The sequence below is a fragment of the Talpa europaea genome (genome assembly GCF_964194135.1).
Source record: "Talpa europaea genome assembly, chromosome: 8".
Taxonomy (NCBI): Eukaryota; Metazoa; Chordata; class Mammalia; order Eulipotyphla; family Talpidae; genus Talpa; species Talpa europaea.
In genome coordinates, this window is record NC_140075.1 from 8083014 (window position 1) to 8100830 (window position 17817).

Sequence of the window (17817 nt, forward strand, 5' to 3'; positions counted from 1 at the left end):
TGGCCCTCCATCTCCATAACCCCACCTCAGGTCTGCGCCTCCAGATACTTTCTATAGCAGTCTGAGACTTAGTATAGCAGCTGGAGCCTAAGGGTTTTTCATTTCTATAGCTGGTTGAGTGACTGTGTTGATCATTTCTACCCCCACCTCCATTTTCTGGTCTTTTGATACCTCCATCCTAAATTTTACTCTTAGCTTCCATCACCCATGATCCACCACTTCAGTACGCAATTATTTAAAAAGGGAAAAAAGATCTGTGAAAATGACTGTCTCGTGAATGGTGGTCACTAGTCTGATTTTACATATTGAGCACACTGTATTGATGCGGATGGCGTCTTTCTCCTTCCTGTGCTGGGAGCAGTCTCCGTGAGCAGTGCCAGCGTCCTTGATTCTAGAGGGCCTGCTTGGTGATAGAGTTATTTTCTCACCGAGGACTGAGTAAGAGAGTGTTCCTTCTTTCCTGTATCAAAGTGCCTGCTCCTTGACTCAGCTATTAAAACGAGGGAGCAAATAGCTCCTTGTTCTAATTTTCCTTATCTGCCTCCACAGGGCCCATTTCAGCCTGTCTGTGAAGTGTTAGAATGCAATTGTGTGCTTGAATAAAAAGGAGAAACTGAATTAGAGCCTCTTAAGACCATTATATTATCTTATTTAGTGACACTGTTTGCCTCACCATTACTAAGCAATGAGCTAAGTGTTCTTCCTGAGCAATAATAATAATACCCACATTTAACTAGCATTTTACACTTTGCAAAGCACTTTCGCATGTTATCCCTTTTGATCCTTGCAAGAACTCTGGAGCAGATCAGAGGACGAGAGTTATGATCGTCAATTTACAATGGAGGGGACTGAATGGTGGTTAAGTTACAGCTTTAAAACTTCAAAGCTGGGATTTGAAAGCAAATGAGGCCAGTATTGGAGCAGATCTCATGCCACCTTGGGTGGGAGCCACTGGAGGCCTTCTAGGTCATCAGAACTCAACCCTGAGCCACCCTGCCAGTCTGGGTAGAGGTTCTGTCCTCCACGTGGGCGTCACCAAATCAAGGGCATGTTCTTCCACACCCTTTCCTCCCTAGAATCCCTGATGAGGACAGCCACCCCACTTCTGAGTCCTCCATCCCTGACCACAGCCTCCAGGTGTTTCCACCGCCCTTCAGCCCACTGCAGCATGAATAGCCACTCTATTCCCTCAGGTGCAGCCTGTATTGGTCTCTGAGGTACAAGGAGTGATTTAATCCCAGCCTGTGGCTCAGGACTCCCTTGGTGTGATTTCCAATTAATTGCTATTTATTCATTTGGGAAGGAAAGCAAGGAAACTCTTCTATTGCCAGCTTGGTGATATCTTCAGATTGCTTTTTTATTTTTATTTTTTAAGATTTATTCATGCATAAAGAACTGGGGTACAGGTCAGAGGTGTTAGGGGGGTACGTGAAAGGATTCACGAGAGAGAGTGGGGAGCAGAACTGACGGATTGACTGAAATACACTGCTGAGGGGAAAGAGCAGGGGAAATACACTGCTGAGACAGGAGAAGTCTGCTGCACCTTCACCATGTGGGTCACAGGTCACCTCCCTGACCGGGGACGGAACTTATGCTGCAGTAGCTGCAAATAGCTTCACAGTGCTGCACTCAAACCCTTGCACCACCGGGGAGGCCACCCAGATTGCTTTTTTATATGGTGTTTTGCAATCTTCCCATACCTGGTAGGTTCATCATCAATTCTTGCAGATGAAAAGATAATTTTGGAGCCTAGGATATTTTACAGGCCTTTGCTGCTGAATCAGGACAGATCAGCTTTCTCTCTCAGAATTAATTCCTCTGGCTGTCTCCTCCCTCTGTCATCCAGCCCTCAGAGTGAAGACACCCTTATAGACCCTGGCCACACGTGCCCCCATTTACATATACGCATGTAATGGCAGGAAGACCACAGAGCAGGTTTTCTGATCCAGCAGACAGGGTAAAGGAGGAGGGAGTCCAAGAGCCCTCAGTGGCTTTTGCAGGCTTTCATTGGAATTACCAGGTACACGGCAGGCAGGGGTGCTGGGGGGCCAGGAGGCTGGCAGGCCTCCAGGTCTCCAGCAAGTCTTAATTCTTTCCGGGCTCTTCGGCCTTCTCTCATATTCTCTCTGCTTCTCTCGTGGTTCTGCTTCTGCTTCTTCTTCTGCTGGCGTCCTCATGACGCCGCCCTTAAAAGCCCAGTCTTAGCCGAGGTGAATCCCATCTACCTATGCCCACACCCTATTCCAGGTGCCCGCCATCAGGCATGCATTCAGGACCGCAAGGATCCATCACCTATCCTGATGGCGGGAGGGCAGAAAAGCCTGACATTTTTCCTTACCCTACAATCCACCCCTTCAGGGTTTTCTGCCAGTCTATACAAGTCATATACGTTTCTCTTGGCAATAGAACACTGCAGCCATGGCCCACGAAAGCAAATGAAATACATCACAATATAACAAAATACAACAGAAAAATTAGTCCAGGCAGGGCACCAACATAGTGGCAAAAGACAATTACTGGCACCAGCACATGAACCACCAAATCTGCTGCCAAAGGCACTGCTCATACAAGTGAGGGGACCCACTCACAGCATCTGCTGTTGTTACCGAACGCCGGCCTCAGTTTCCCTCAGCCAATAAAAGGAAACTGAGTTTGAGGAAAAGGAAAGCGGTTTTATTTGTCGACAAATGAGGAGGGAGGCAGACTCATGTCTGAAAAACCACCGTCCTCCTCTTTGGCAGTGGGCAGGGGTATTTATACAGGGGGAGATGGGTAGGCATCCACGAAGGGAAGGGGGAAGGGGTCCGCACAGAGACAAGTGGGCGCCAGCTCAACAGGGCGATGGATGGGTGTCAGCTCATTCATTTTAAGGGAAGGGGAAGGTGTCAAGGCACAGAGACGGGTGATCGCCAACTTGTTTTCCTTAGGGCGAGGGGGGAGGGTCTACAGGGAAACCAGTGGGCGCCAGCTTTTTTTTTTTTTTTCTTCCCAAGGGGAGGGGAAGCTGCAACAAATGGGAAAGACAAGTCATCAATCCTGTTAATGCTAAATAAGGGGAATTGCAAAAAATGGGGGAAAGACAAACTTGTTAACTGTATCACTGTAACTCACTAGGAGCCATCAGGCTTCCTGGCCTTCTCCAGCTATAGTGTAAGCCACAAGCTGCACACTACATCCACACCCAGGATGCACTCACTCCTGGATTGGCAATTCTGTACTCTTTGGGGGTAATCGCCCAACCCTCAGTGTTTCTGTCTGCGGTCACTCCAACACTGGGCTTTCATAGCCACCAATGCAACACGCAGACCCCTGCACTCAGGCCAACCCATTGCACAAGCACAAGGGTTGGGGATCTGTGGATGCACGCTCCACATGAGGCCTCTCTTGGGTCCCCTCTTAGGCTTGGGCTCCACTACAAGCCACGTTCCCCACCTGTCCCCCAAGGACCGGTTCCTCAGCTCCTCACCCTCACTCAACTATGAGCAGGGCATCACCCACAGCTGATTTTAAGAGTCTCACTGGCCTTCTTTAGCTTACCTAGTGCTTAACAGCCACTCAGAGCTTCTCAATCTCAGTACCAGCTTTTGCTTTCTCAGTTGGCTTTTTCTCTGCCTGGCTGCAGAGAACTTGGCGAGGACTTCCTCCCTCAGCCAACTGTGGGCTCTTAGACCAAGGCCCACTGGCCATGCCTTGATTTTAAATGATAACATCCACCCCCAGGGTCCCCAAAACATATTAAACTCGCCAAGGTCCTCTGCCTTCTGGCAGGATTGTTAGTCCATTAGTCCAAGTTCATCGGCTTTTCCCTTTGTCCACACTGGCGAGCTCTGAAGAATGGTCCTTTCTTCCCCAATGATTCTTGCTGCCTTGGGGGTCATTGGCTGGTCCTCTTGGCTGTCTCCTCCTCCAGGCGAGGTCTCATCCTGTAGCTCCTGGATCTTGTCCACCCCCTTTGCTGCCCTGGCACCTCCAGCGCTGTCACAGGCTCAGTCTGCTACTCTTCAGTCCCTCCTGAGTCTTTGGAGTGCTCCATACCCGTCTGCATGGATCATCTTGCCAACTTACGCCAAAGGTAAGGGGCAGGAAGACACGGAGCAGGATTTCTAGGATTCTATGCAGATGGGGTAAAGGAGGAGAGAGTTCTGAGCCCTTGGTGGATTTTGCAGGCTTTTATTAGGATTTACCAGGTACACAGCAGGCAGGGGTACTGGGGGGGCTGAGGGGCTGCGAGGCTGGCAGGGATCCCAGCCCCCAGCAAGTCTTCACTCTTTCTGGGCTCTCTAGCGTTCTCTGGTGGTTCTGCTTCTGCTTCTCTGCTTCTGCTAGTGTCCCCTGACACCGCCCTTAAAAGCCCAGTCTCAGCTCAGGTGAATCCCATCTACCTATGCCCACACCCTATTCCAGGTGCCCGCCATCAGGCATGCATTCAGGACCACAGGTTTCCTTCATTTATCCTGATGGCGGGAGGGCAGAAAAGCCTGATACTTACCTTACCCTACAACGCATGTCCAGTGCTTCCTGGGCCCAAGTGTCCATAATTACAGGGCAAGACCTCAGGCCCTGATCAGACATGCTCATGACAGGAAGACATGAAAAAGCTGATAATTTTGTTTATCCTACATATGGTCTTGAGGACCATTTTTCTCAGAACACATCAAGGTTATGGTAACCATTGTAGCATCTCAGCAAATCCTGATTGGATGAATAGATGAATGGATGAGATGAGTGTGCTCAAAACTCTAAGACTGGTGGTAGCACTCAGGTATGCCCTCAGCTAGGCTCTCCGGTGGTGCTTCCATGTAGATTTAAAAAGAAAAATACCGGATGGTCTCACTCATAGCAGGGATCTAGAAAACTTAAATAAGGGACCAGGAAAATGAATAACTATAAGAAAGTGAAAATCAAAATCAACAAAAACTATGAACCAGAGACACTTTTTGGGGGGTGGGGGGCGGGAGGGGAGGGATTGGGGTCAGAATGGGGGGATTGCAATTGTATGGGGAATATAAAAATAAAATTTATTAATTAAAAAAATTAAAAAAAAAATACTTTTACTCCTTGTTTACTTTCTTGACAGTCTGTTCTCAGTGATGTAGCAATATTAAATGGTTGTATTGTTTTCTCTCTGCTCTTTAAGTCCTCCTCTCCTCTTCTGTTTTTAACTATTGGGTGTGGTTTTTGTTGTTTTTTTTTTTTTTTAATAAGAAAAGGCATTAGAAAAAAACTAATGGATGCTTTTTTTTTTAATGGATGCTTTTACAATCTAAGACACTGATGCGCTCTGGGTGCAGGGGCCCAAATGCTGACTCTCTTGTCAAATGCATGTATGCATAGTTTTAAGAATTTTTTTTAAAGATTTATTTATTTATGCATACAAGAGCTGGGGTACAGGCCAGAGATGCAGGGGGCTTAGAGGATTCACCAGAGACAGAGTGGGGAACAGAACAGGCAGATCTACCGAAATACACTGCTGAGGGGAGCAGCAGGCGAGGCAGGAGAGGTCTCCTTCGCCATGTGGGTTGCTCCCTGGCTGGCTGGGGATCGAACTCTTGCTGCAGATTACTTCATAGTGAAGTGCTTAAACCCTTGCGCCACCAGGGAGGCCCGTTTTTTTTTTTTTTTTTTTTTTTTTGACGGGTGCATGATGGGAGGGTAATTTTCTCAAGTCCTTTATTCTGCAGAGTTCCTTCATATAGTAGGTGTAGGGTAAGTGTAAAAGCATCTGGCTTTTCTGCCCTCCTGCCATTAGGATTGATGATGGATCCCTGTGGTCCTGAATGCATGCCTGATGGCAGGCACCTGGAATAGGGTGTGGGCATAGGTAGATGGGATTCACCTGGGCTGAGACTGGGCTTTTAAGGGTGGCGTCCCAGGGACACCAGCAGAAGCAAAAAGAACTAAAGAACGAAACAGCAGAGAAGCAGAGGCCATGAGAGAAGGCCCGAGAGCCCAGAAAGAGTGAAGACTTGCTGGGGGCTGAAAGGCCTGCCAGCCTCCTGGCCCTCCGGCACTCCTGCCTGCCGTGTACCTGGTAAATTCAAATAAAAGCCTGAAAAGCCACTGAGGCCTCCAGGACTCTTCTCCTTACCCCATCTGCTCAGATCATAACCTACTCAGTGTCCTATCCTGCCCTTACAGGAGGTATGCTCCAGCTAAATGTCCCCCAACACACTTTTATTTTTTATTTTTTTATATATTTTTTAATTTATATATTCCCCATACAATTGCACTCCCCTTATTTTGACCCCAATCCCTCCTTTCCCCACTCCTACCCCCATAGTGTGCCTCTGGTTTATAGTCCAACACAGTTTTAGATCCCACTTTTGGTGGTGTAGAGGCAGGACTAGGCACAGAGCAGGTTTTCTGATCCCATGCAGACCAGGTAAAGGAGGAGTCAGAGTCCTCAGTGGTTTTGCAGGTCTTTTATTGGGGTTCACCAGGCACATGGCTATCTGGGCTCTCTAGCGTTGGTTCTGCTGCTTCTCAGCTTCTCATTCAGCTTCTGCTTCGGCTTCTACTGCTGTTGCTGCTGCTGCTGCTGGCGTCCCCGTGACGCCGCCCTTAAAAAGCACAGTCTTAGCTCAGCTGAATCCCATCTACCTATGCCCACACCCTATTCCAGGTGCCCGCCATCAGGCATGCATTCAGGACAAGGATCCATCATCTATCCTGATGGTGGAAGGGCAGAAAAGCCTGATATTTCTTCACCCTACAGGTGGGAACATACCTATCAAGCTCAAGGTCTCAGAGCCCCTCAAAGGGTCACCAGCCCTTCTGTATAGACAGATGAGGGGGATGAAACAGCAAAATGACTCAAACTAAGCTACTTCGAAAGTGTCCACATACACTTGTAAAAGAAGATTTTTAGTTATGTCAGTTTAAAGAGGTTCCTCTCCACGAAAAAAGGAAAAAAGCCTAAGTATAAAACTGGATGAAATGATCAAAATCAACCATTGCAGGACACTAAACATCCTCACTCAAAACAATCAATCTTCCCTATACCCCTTCTCTGATTTTCTGTCCTATGTCCATTGTATTCAAATCACTACCAGGTGATAAGATGGTGGAAGTTAAACTAATCCCTTTATGGTGGCATTGATAAGTATGAAAGATGTTAAGATGTAGCCTATTCAGAAAATGTTTACTAGTCCTCCAAAGCTGGATAATTTAAAAAATAAAAATAAAGGAAAAAACGATCATTTTAAGCACCATTGTGAATCAATAAGGCAGATGTTTTAATTAGAAAAAGAAAGGGTTCTTTTAGTTGCTCTTAAAGCTATCATTTACTCAAGTTGCTGCTGCTTCTAAAAGTATTAAAATCGGCTATAGGAGACTGGTTTTGGAGCCTGGAAAAGAAGACAGTCCTGCTGGTGGGAAGCTGTGTGAATTCCTCTAAAGTGACCCAAATGACTGTGGAGATTATGTTGTCACAATGAACACAAAATACATGGCATTTTCTGAAAACAAATGGAAGAGTAAATAGAAACCTCACACTCAGGCTACCAGGTGGATTTAAACAAGTAACAGCTGCTCAATTTGACCAGCAGAAACCGGAGGCCATTGTAAAGCTAGCTATTGCTGGATGCTACCAAAACCCTTCACAGAAGAACTTGGATGCAGAGCTGATCTCTTCCCATATGAGGATATACCAGAAGACAGACTTAAGACTTAGTGAAAAGGGGCCTTCCTGATGGCACAAGGGTTAAAGGCACGGTGCTATCAAGCTATCGCCAGCAACTGCTGCCTGAGTTCCATCCCCAGCCAGGAGTTAAGCCACATGGCAGCAGACCTCTCCTGTCTTACCCGCTGCTCTCCTCAGCAGTGTATTTCAGTCACTCGCCTGTTCTACTCCCCACTCTGTCTCTGGTAAATCCTCTCACCACCCCCCTACATCTCTGGCTACACCCCAGTTCTTAAATACATAAATAAATCTTTAAAAAAAAAGATATAGTGAAGATCTTCTGCAACCACACAGAATACCCAGATGTCTAGATGAGTAGACAGTAGGAGAAACAGGCTTACCCCAAGATCTTCTTGCACCTGGAGGTTATCAGCTATAGGGGAATGAAAATAACAGAAAATAACAGATGTGATTGAAACTTATTGATAAATTTATCCCAACCTGCAAATCAGAGTCAAACAACTGCTGTGTTTTGACAATAAACCTATTACAGGTGTTGAAAATTTGTAGGAAAAGGTATATTTTGTTTGTAGGAAAAGGTTTAGGAAAAGGTATATATAAAAGGATATTCCTTCATTAGGAAATTGCAATAAAGTACATGAGTAGGAGGCTGGCCTAAGTATAATTTACCATGAAACATCAACTATGTTTGTAATTATAGCATGTATATGTATATATATACACACATACACAGACATATATATGCATATATACATATATATACACAGACATACCACAAAAAATAATAACTAAAAATTGGACTCTTGGGTCTTCCTGGTGGCACACTGGGTTGAGCGCAGCACTATGGAGCTGTCCACAGCCTCTGCAGCACGGTTTCGAATCCCGGCTGGCCAGGAGAGACCCACATGGTGTGGTAGGCCTCACCTGTCTTGCCTGCTGCTCCCCTCAGCAGTGCTTTCGGTCCCACTGCCTGCCCTGCTCCCCACTTTGTCTTTGGTGAATTTTCTCACCCTCCTGCACCTCTGGCCTGTACCCCAGCTCTTGTATAAATAAAATAAATCTTAAAAAAATAAGATAAAAAAAATAAAAATTAGACTCCATGGCCTAGATGTATCTAGTGAGATATTTCACTGAATATTAGAAAGGTGAAGGGAACCGAGCACAGAAAGCAATGGCACAGGACAGTCTCTAACAAAAAATACTACTGATGTTAAAAGAACACCAAAGAGAGAAAGGCTTCTCCCTTAAAGGTTTCAGAGAGATTCAGACAGAGATTGAGAGAGGAGAGAGAGAGAATCTCTGCGGATACTTTGATTTCTGACGCTCCAGAATTTTTGTTATTTTGTCACCCAGTTTGTACTAGTTTGTTACAAAAGTCCAAGGAAACTAATACAGATGTACTATTTTCCTACTGTTCTCTATTTTTTGGTTGTCTTAACAATTAGTGATTTAAAACTAAAATTTGGAAATGACTTTTAAATAAATGGATATATTAATCAGATATCTTCTGACAAATAAACATATTGTATTTCACTGCAAGCAATATTTTTTATTTTATATTATTAAAATATTATAAGCATGGGAACCACTAGAGGTCAAGTGTATATTTGTGGAAAAATTAAGATATGGGAACTTGAAATATCTGATACAAGTAACAGAAAACTAAATAAAATTTTATTATTTTAAAATAGTGAAAATAATTACAAAGAGAAATGTTCCAACTGTACAAACCGTTGTGTGTATATGTGTATATATACACTCATGCACATGCACGCACATACACATCTAAACTTTGCTTCATATTTCAACTTTTTATCTGAGTAAAAAGAAGTACACTTTGCTCATCCAGAAGATTTTTGATGTTGTAATAATTACCTAGAATTAGAGTGATAAGAAAAATTATTTCCATAGAAATCATTTCCTCTTGATTAAATAGTCATCACTAAGCAATTATATATATAGCAGCACCAAATAAAAATAATCAATCCACCTAACCCTAAGTAACTAATTCCACAAACTGAAAAATCTGTGTTAGCCACTGCCTATGATCCAGATAAGGTTTGAAAGCATGTAACCTTCATTGTCATTCTGACAATGAATGCAAAAAGACAAGGGTTCAGGAAGTAAAATCTCTTCCTGCATCCAATCATTGTTAAATTTTTGGAACTGCTATGGAGTCCCCTAAACCAGACACATGCATGTACAAGTAAGCATGAAAGGTAACATAAATAAAATAGTAAAAATGTAACATATTAAGTAAAAGCTACTCTTAAATAAGTTGAAAAATAACAGCAAAAATGAAATATAGATGAATAGCCAGCCACACATAAAGTAGGTTTTACAGGACTGAGTACGATACTGTAACTTTCTCTATATAAGAAACTGATACATATTAAACTTAACTGCATCAGTAAATGTTGTATTCACAACAGTGCTGGTACATACAAATATTTTTTTGTTTTCATTAGAATGTAAGCTCCATGACAGCAGGAATTTTTTCCTATTTTGTTCACTTATATATCCTTCACTCTTAGAGTAATGCTAGGCAGACTCTCATTCACGTTTGTTGAATGAATGAAAACAAATGAACAAATTAAAATTCCTATTCCCCAAATCCGTATTCTTCAATACTGTGTTCTTCAAACATATGATATTCTGTATGTTTAAATAAACTACTCAAGGGCCTCCCTGGTGGCACAGGGTTTAAAGTGTCAGCCCTATCAAGCTATTGCCAGCCACTGTGGCACGAGTTCGAGCCCAGGCCAGGGAGCTAACCCACATGGCACAGCAGACCTCTCCTGTCTCGCCCACTGTTCCCCTCAGCAGTGTACTTCAGCAGATATGCCTTTTCTGCTCCCCACTCTGTCTTTGGTGAAGCCTCTCACCTCTGTACCTCTGGCCTGCACCCCAGTTCTTTTATGCAGCAAAACACTGCTGAGGGGAGTAGAGGGTGAGACAGGAGAAGTCTGTTGCACCATGTAGGTTAGCCCCCTAGCCGACTGAACTTGTGCCATAGTGGCTGGCAGTAGTGCTATGTCTTTAACCCCTGCCACCAGGGAGGGCCAAATAAATAAATCTTAAAATAAATAACCTACTCAAAATTGTGTGACTACACGATGTCTTAAAGATAGTAACTTTTCTTCTATCCTGGAGACAACCTATATTCTAAGTAAATATTTTCAGCAATAAGCAATTCTTATATTTTCTTGTATTTATTTGTATTTCAATATTCTTCACATTTCATATATTCAAATTTCAAGTATTAAAATACTTCTTTAGTGATAAAACTAAAAGAAAATATGTACCATATGTACCAAGCTTCTTTAGCATCAATGACATCATGCTTAATTTTGATCACTGTGGTTTCAATCTTCAGGGTGCTCATGAGTATCTATAAAAATGCTATAATATGTGAAAGAGAATGTCTTTAATTATTCTTACCTGAAGGAACAAAGAATGAATCCCCAGTTGTTATCACATAAGGTGTTTCATGTAAGGTACATAAAAGGTTACCAAACTTAACATAAAAAACCTGTAAATTTAAAAACCAATTTCATTTCAAGTTGAACCACAACAAAGAATTAAGGAAATAAGGGCCCTAGTAACCCTCCCCCGTACACACACACACACTCACCCACACCCCTCACCCCACCCCTGCCCCGCCGCTGCCATCACACACAGCCTCCAGCCAAGATGCCCAGATGCTAATCCTCAGAATTTACTGTTAGGTAGTAAAAGGGGCCTTAGAAAGATAACCTTGAGTTATCTAGTTGGGTCTAATCTAGTTGTATAAGCCCTTAAAAATAGAAATAAAAATTTCTCCTGCTGGAAGCCTTGGAGAGATGAAACAGAGAAGTGAGAGAAGTGAAACATGAGATACACTGTTGTTAGCACTGAAGAGGGTCAGGAACCAAGGAATACAGACTATTTCCAGATCTTGAGAATAACATACTGATTAATAGCCAGTGAAGAAACGAGAACCTCAGCCATTTAAATACATGGAACTGATCTTTGCTAACCACAGAACTTGAAAACAGATTCAACCTAAGAACCTCCATAGAAGAATACAGATCTGCCGATATCTTGGTTCGAAATAGTGAAGTCCACCAGACTTTTATAACTGACCTAACTATGATAATAGTGGGTGTTCTTTTAAGTCACAAAATTTGTGGTCATTTTTTAGACTGGCAATAGGAAACTATACAGGGAAAAAAGTCTTTTTTTTTCATTATTATTTATTGGCTTATGAAAACTCAGAATCACTGTAAAGGATGTCACTTTACTAATGGACCTTCCTCAACTTACAATGTCCGAATAAACCCACTGTAAAGTGATAATATCACAAACTGAAAATGCTGGCTGGGAGCATTGCTGCTGCTGCTGCTGCCACCCAGTTTTTACTGAATACATATTGCTTTTATACTATAGTAAAGCTGAAAAACTATAGTATAGATGGGCACCATTTATATTAGAAAAAATGGCTAGGTTTTTATGGACCTCTCTTTAATGATTTCAAGTTTAGGACACCAGACTACTCAATTTGACTAATGAGTCAAAGAAAGAACAAAAAGACAAAAAACGGGGCCTCCCCAGTGGCACCGCCGGTTGAGTGCAGTGCTGTAAAGCTGTCCGCAGCCTCTGCAGCGCTGGTTCGATTCCTGGCTGGCCAGGGAGATACCCACATGACACGGCAGACCTCTCCTGTCGCCCACTCCTCCCCTTAGCAGTGTCTTTGGTCCATCTGCCTGTTCTGCTCCCCACTCTTCCTCTGGTGAATCCTCTTACCCTCCTGTGCCTCTGGCCTGTATCCCAGTCCTTGTATAAATAAAAAAATAAATCTTAAAAAAAAAAAAGACAAGGGCCTCCCCTGGTGGCACAGGCGGTTGAGTGCCATGCTGTGAAGCTGTCCACAGCCTGCAGTGCTGATTCGATCCCGACCGGCTTGGGAGGGTCCCACACGGCACGGCAGACCTCTCCTGTCTCACCCGATGCTCCCCTCAGCAGTGTGTTTCGTCAGTCTACCTGTTCTGTTCCCTGCTCTGTCTCTGGTGAATCCTCTCACCCTCCCGCGCATCTGGTCTGTACCCCAGTTCTTTTTTTTTTTAAAGATTTATTTATTTGTTTGTTTGTTTGTTTGTTTATTTATTCAAGCACTGGGTACAGTCAGAAGCACAGGAGGGTCAGAGAATTCACCAGAGCCAGACAGACAGACTGATGAAATACACTGCTGAGGGGAGGAGCGGACGCGGCAGGAGAGGTCTGCGCGTCATGTGGGACCCTTGCTGGTGGCTGGGGATCGAACAAGTGCTGCAAAGGCTACGGGCAGCTTCACAGCCCAGCGCTCAAGCGCTGTGCCATTGGGGAGGCCCTGTACCCTGGTTCTTGTATAAAATATAAAAATAAATCTTAAAAAAAAAAGACAAAAAAAGTCATGCATTTACACAAGTACCAAGAGTAATAAAATAAAAGATAAATCTCTTCAGTCATACAGACTTCCATAATCAAACATGGCAAATTTTACGTTTTATACACACATAGCAGAATCCTGCAAATAATCTGGCTTTGGGAAGGCAACTAAATAAAAACTGCAAGGCTTTTAAACTTCAAATTTCAAATTTTGAGATTCAGCTATTGGGGATTTTTTTTTCTTTGCTTCAGAGAATTCGCCTTCCTCCTACTTCCCTTTTTTTTAAACCACTTTGTGAAACGAGCCTAAACTACCACAATGCAGCTAGCATTTATAATAGCACTTGCTCTAGGCCAGCCAATGTTCTGAGCACTTTATTTTTATTCATTCGATGTACATATATACCAGTGAGATGGGTAATAAGTAAGTATAGATATTAGTTTTTCAGAGATGAAGAAGACAAGGCAGGGCACTAAGGGTGTGACTTTCTAAGGTCATGATAGAAATGGAAAAGTTGGATTTGAACTAGTTTGATTCCGGAATTCATGTTCTTAACCACTATGACATACTGATTTCCTAAATGGGAAAGAAGTGTTTGAAAAAAAAGCTCTAAAAGAACTCTTATAATTTATATATTTTTTTGCGTAGAAGAACTGGGGTGAAGGCCAGAAGCGCTGGGACTGAGAGGGTACACAAGAGACAGAGTGGATTTACTGTAATAAACTTCTAAGGGGAGCAGCAAGTGAGACAGGAGAGGTATAAGTGGGTTAGCTCCCTGGCCGGGGATGGAACTCAGGCTGTAGTGGTGATAGTGCTGAGACTTAACACCTAGGCCATGAGGGAGGCCCAGAACCCTTACAATTTAATAAAACAACAACAACAACAAAAATTTTTAAAGATTTATTTTTTATAAGAACCAGGGTACAGGTCAGATGCGTGGGAGGGAGAAAGGATTCACCAGAGACAGAGCGGGGAACAGAACAGGCAGACTGACGAAATTCACTACTGAGGGGAGCAGTGGGCGAGACAGGAGAGGTTTGCCGCGCCATGTGGGACCCTCGCCGGCAGGCTGGGATGGAATCGGTGCTACAGAGGCTGCGGACAGCCTCACAGCGCGTCGCTCAACCGCCTGCGCCACCAGGGGAGGCCCAACAACAACAAAATTTATATCAACTTTAGAGAAAAGATACTGTAGTATGTATTTCTATGTTTTTTACTTATTTATTCAGTTTGGCTCTCTAAACACAAGCCTCCCCACTTTGCACACATTTTACTAACAAGGTTTTTGAAATATACAATAATGAACTCGCATGAATATCTAATATATACATACATACACATGATACATAAAAGTTGCAAGGGGGTGAATCTCTAAAGAGAGAAACACAGGGCCTTCCTGGTGGTGCAAGGGGTTAGGATGCAACCTATGAAGCTATCTGCAGCCACCGCAGCACAAGTTCGATCCCCGGCCAGGGAACTAACCACATGTGCAGCAGACTTCTCTTAAAATCACCTGCTGCTCCCTCAGCAGTGTATTTCAGTCAATCTGCCTGAAATACACTGTTCTGCTCCCCACTCTGTCTCTGGTGAATCCTCTGACCCCCCACACCTCTAGCCTGAACTCTAGTTCTTGTATACATAAATAAATAAATCTAAAAAAAAAGAGAGAGAGAGAAAGAGAGAAACACAGAGATAACTTAGGCCAGCAATTTTGCTATATACGATAATATACTGTTGAGTACTTTTTCAAGCAACTAGCTTCCAGTGCCCAGTCTGCTGCTAACTAATTACAAGATTGTGAATTCTTTTCACCTCATTATTGCTAAACTGCATGATGGAGAACGAGATTTAGATTTAATCACTATAAATCCCCTCAAGCTTTCAAATTTTAACAATTGTTTACAAACCTATACACTAAGATTTTTGTTCTAAAGACATCTGAATCAAAGTTCTGAATCTCAAGGTTACACTGATATGCACAGAACAACTTTTAAGTAAGCACAGATTGATTAACTCTCAATAGATTAACAAATTAAAAAAAAAATTCTGAGCACTGTAGTAATATTTTTGAGGAAACAGCACTTTATGCTTCATCAAGTTCAATAAATCAGACTTGCACCAATATCAAAAAGATAAATATATGGAGAAATAAACTTACCAATATATCTGAGCCAACATGCTGCTTTCCCTTTTCTTCATGTGGTCCTAATGTCAATTTTCCAGTAGAAAAAAAGGGTGTATCCAGTGTTTTATATACTTTCAGTTCACCACGCGCAACAAAAAATTGGTAAGTATCTCGTGGCCTTACAAGATCTAAGGGAAAAAATAAATATGAAGTAAAAATAAATACAAAAAATAGTGATGCAACAATACACACACACATATAATAGTTACGACTAGATGTAAACCTGTCTTAGACAGAAGTGATTAAGTTAATTGACTCTGGAGACAGAATGCCAGAGGACAAATCCTCCCTCTGCCTTACAAGCTCTATGAATTTAGGTAAGTTATCAATGTCTGTCTGTCTCTCTCCATTTTCTTTGCTATACAATGAGATTAAAAAAGAAAGTTCATATTTCATATGAGTTACAGGTGTGAGATATTTAAGACACTGGCACAAAGTAAACATTAGGTAGGTCTTAGCTATTAATATTAATGGCAGTAATTATTATTTCTATTATAGGAAGGTTGGAAAATAAAATAAAGAGATAAGAATTCCGTATCTTTAAAAAGTTTATCATAACTCTTAATCATTATGCCACTATTCTTTTGTAATTGATTGACAGATTATTAAATAACAAGGTATTTACTTATCAGGTAAAGGTACTCAGTAAACAGAATTCTGTTACTCACAAATTACTATCTTACTTTTGAATTTCCCTTTTACTTACAAACCTTTCCAAATCTGTAACTAATATTCTTATCTATCAGTAGCTTCTGACACTGTTTCCTTGGCTACTCAGGAATGTTAGTAATCCTACACATTATAGAATATAGAGAATAGAGGCTCAAAAACAGACAAAAAGTAATGAACACCTAACAACACAATTTTTCAAACCTCGTACAGTATGGTAATGCTATTAATGTTAACACTAAATAAAATTCTCTGTACTTCTACCTCTATTGCCAAATAATTGAATAAAGTAAGTTGTTGAAACATTTATGTATTTCAAATATATAAATATTGCCTAGTGGAATGTCACTTATCCCCACCACACATTAGTCAAACCCTTGGGAACTCCCACAGTCTCCAGACACTGAATGTTTAAAACCTACTAAATATAACAGGCACCTTCCAGAACCCTCTGTAGGCCTTAGGTTTAAGCCTGTTATTTGTTTGACTGATTGTTCTGTTAGTCATGCTCTCCAAAGGTTTCACCTACCAGGTACCATTACTGGCATTCCAAGACCTGGAAGGCTGTCTTAATACTATCTACAATCCTTGCCTAGGATCAAAATAAGAGTATATCCTGAGTCTGTTTGCTACAATTCCCCATAAATGGTTTGTCTCAATGTGACCTCCTGAACACCACTGTAGGAGTTAACAGTCTTGACAATGGTACTTATAGTTCAAAGGACAAATTCATGGTGTTCTGTGTCCCTGGAGATTACTTGCCATCAGTGCTCCCCCAGAACATCCCTCACACAGGTTGCTTATTAGCATTAGACATTCTACTGGATTTTTGCTCTGAAATAAATGGAGCAAGAGATGGAAAGTAGATAAAAGTCAGTCAACAAATCAAGTTTTTGTCCTTTGTTTTTTAAACTAAACATTTTCAATACCATCCTTTATCTTACCCATAAGAATAATCTCTCTTGTTTCTGGGTCCTTTACCCTTGTTGGTTGCAAAGGATCTCCCAGAGGTATATTCAGATTTATCGCTAATTTATTATCTGCAAAAGAAGTATCATTGAAATACAAACTACTTAAAATTCTTTTCCACTGCAGAAAAACTAGTATGATATACAATAATGGACAAGTCATAGCAGAAAATAAGCAGAGGTATAGTCCTATTTAAAAATGACCACTTTGATAAAAGTTCAAAAACCACAATGATTTACTATAGAAGCATACATCCTAAACACATTTTCTATAAGCCTATTAAAACATAACAACTCTTGGGCCTCCCCAGTGGTGCAGCGGTTGAGCGCTGGGTTGCGAAGCTGCCTGCAGCCTCTGTGGCGCCGGTTCGATCCCCGGCTGCTCCTCGGCCACCGGAGGAGGGTCCCACATGGCGCGCAGACCTCTCCTGCCGCCCGCTGCTCCCCTCAGCAGTGTCCTTCGGTCCTTCTGCCTGTTCTGCTCCCCACTCTGGCTCTGGTGAATTCTCTCACCCTCCCGCGCTTCTGACTGTACCCAGTGCATGTATAAACAAAAACAAAACAAAACAAACCAGCAAAACAAATAAATAAAGCATGCCTCTATTAAAAAAATAAATAAATAAAACATAACAACTCTTGCTTTTTTTGTTTTTTTTTTTTTTTTGTGTGTGTGTGTGTGGGACCCTCGCCGGTGGCCAGGGATAGAACTGGCACTGCAGAGGCTGCAGGCAGCCTCGCAACCCAGCGCTCAATGGCTGTGCCACCAGGGGAGGCCCAAAACATAACAACTCTTGAACTCTTGCATCATCAAGAAGTTAAATGACTGTTCTGCATATTCTCTGAGAGCATGTACTACACTTTAGAAAAATTCATTAAAATGTCAATTATAACCACAGCTTGGGGACAGAAAAGGAGTTTCGTTTGTGTGGTTTGCTTATGAAGAAAT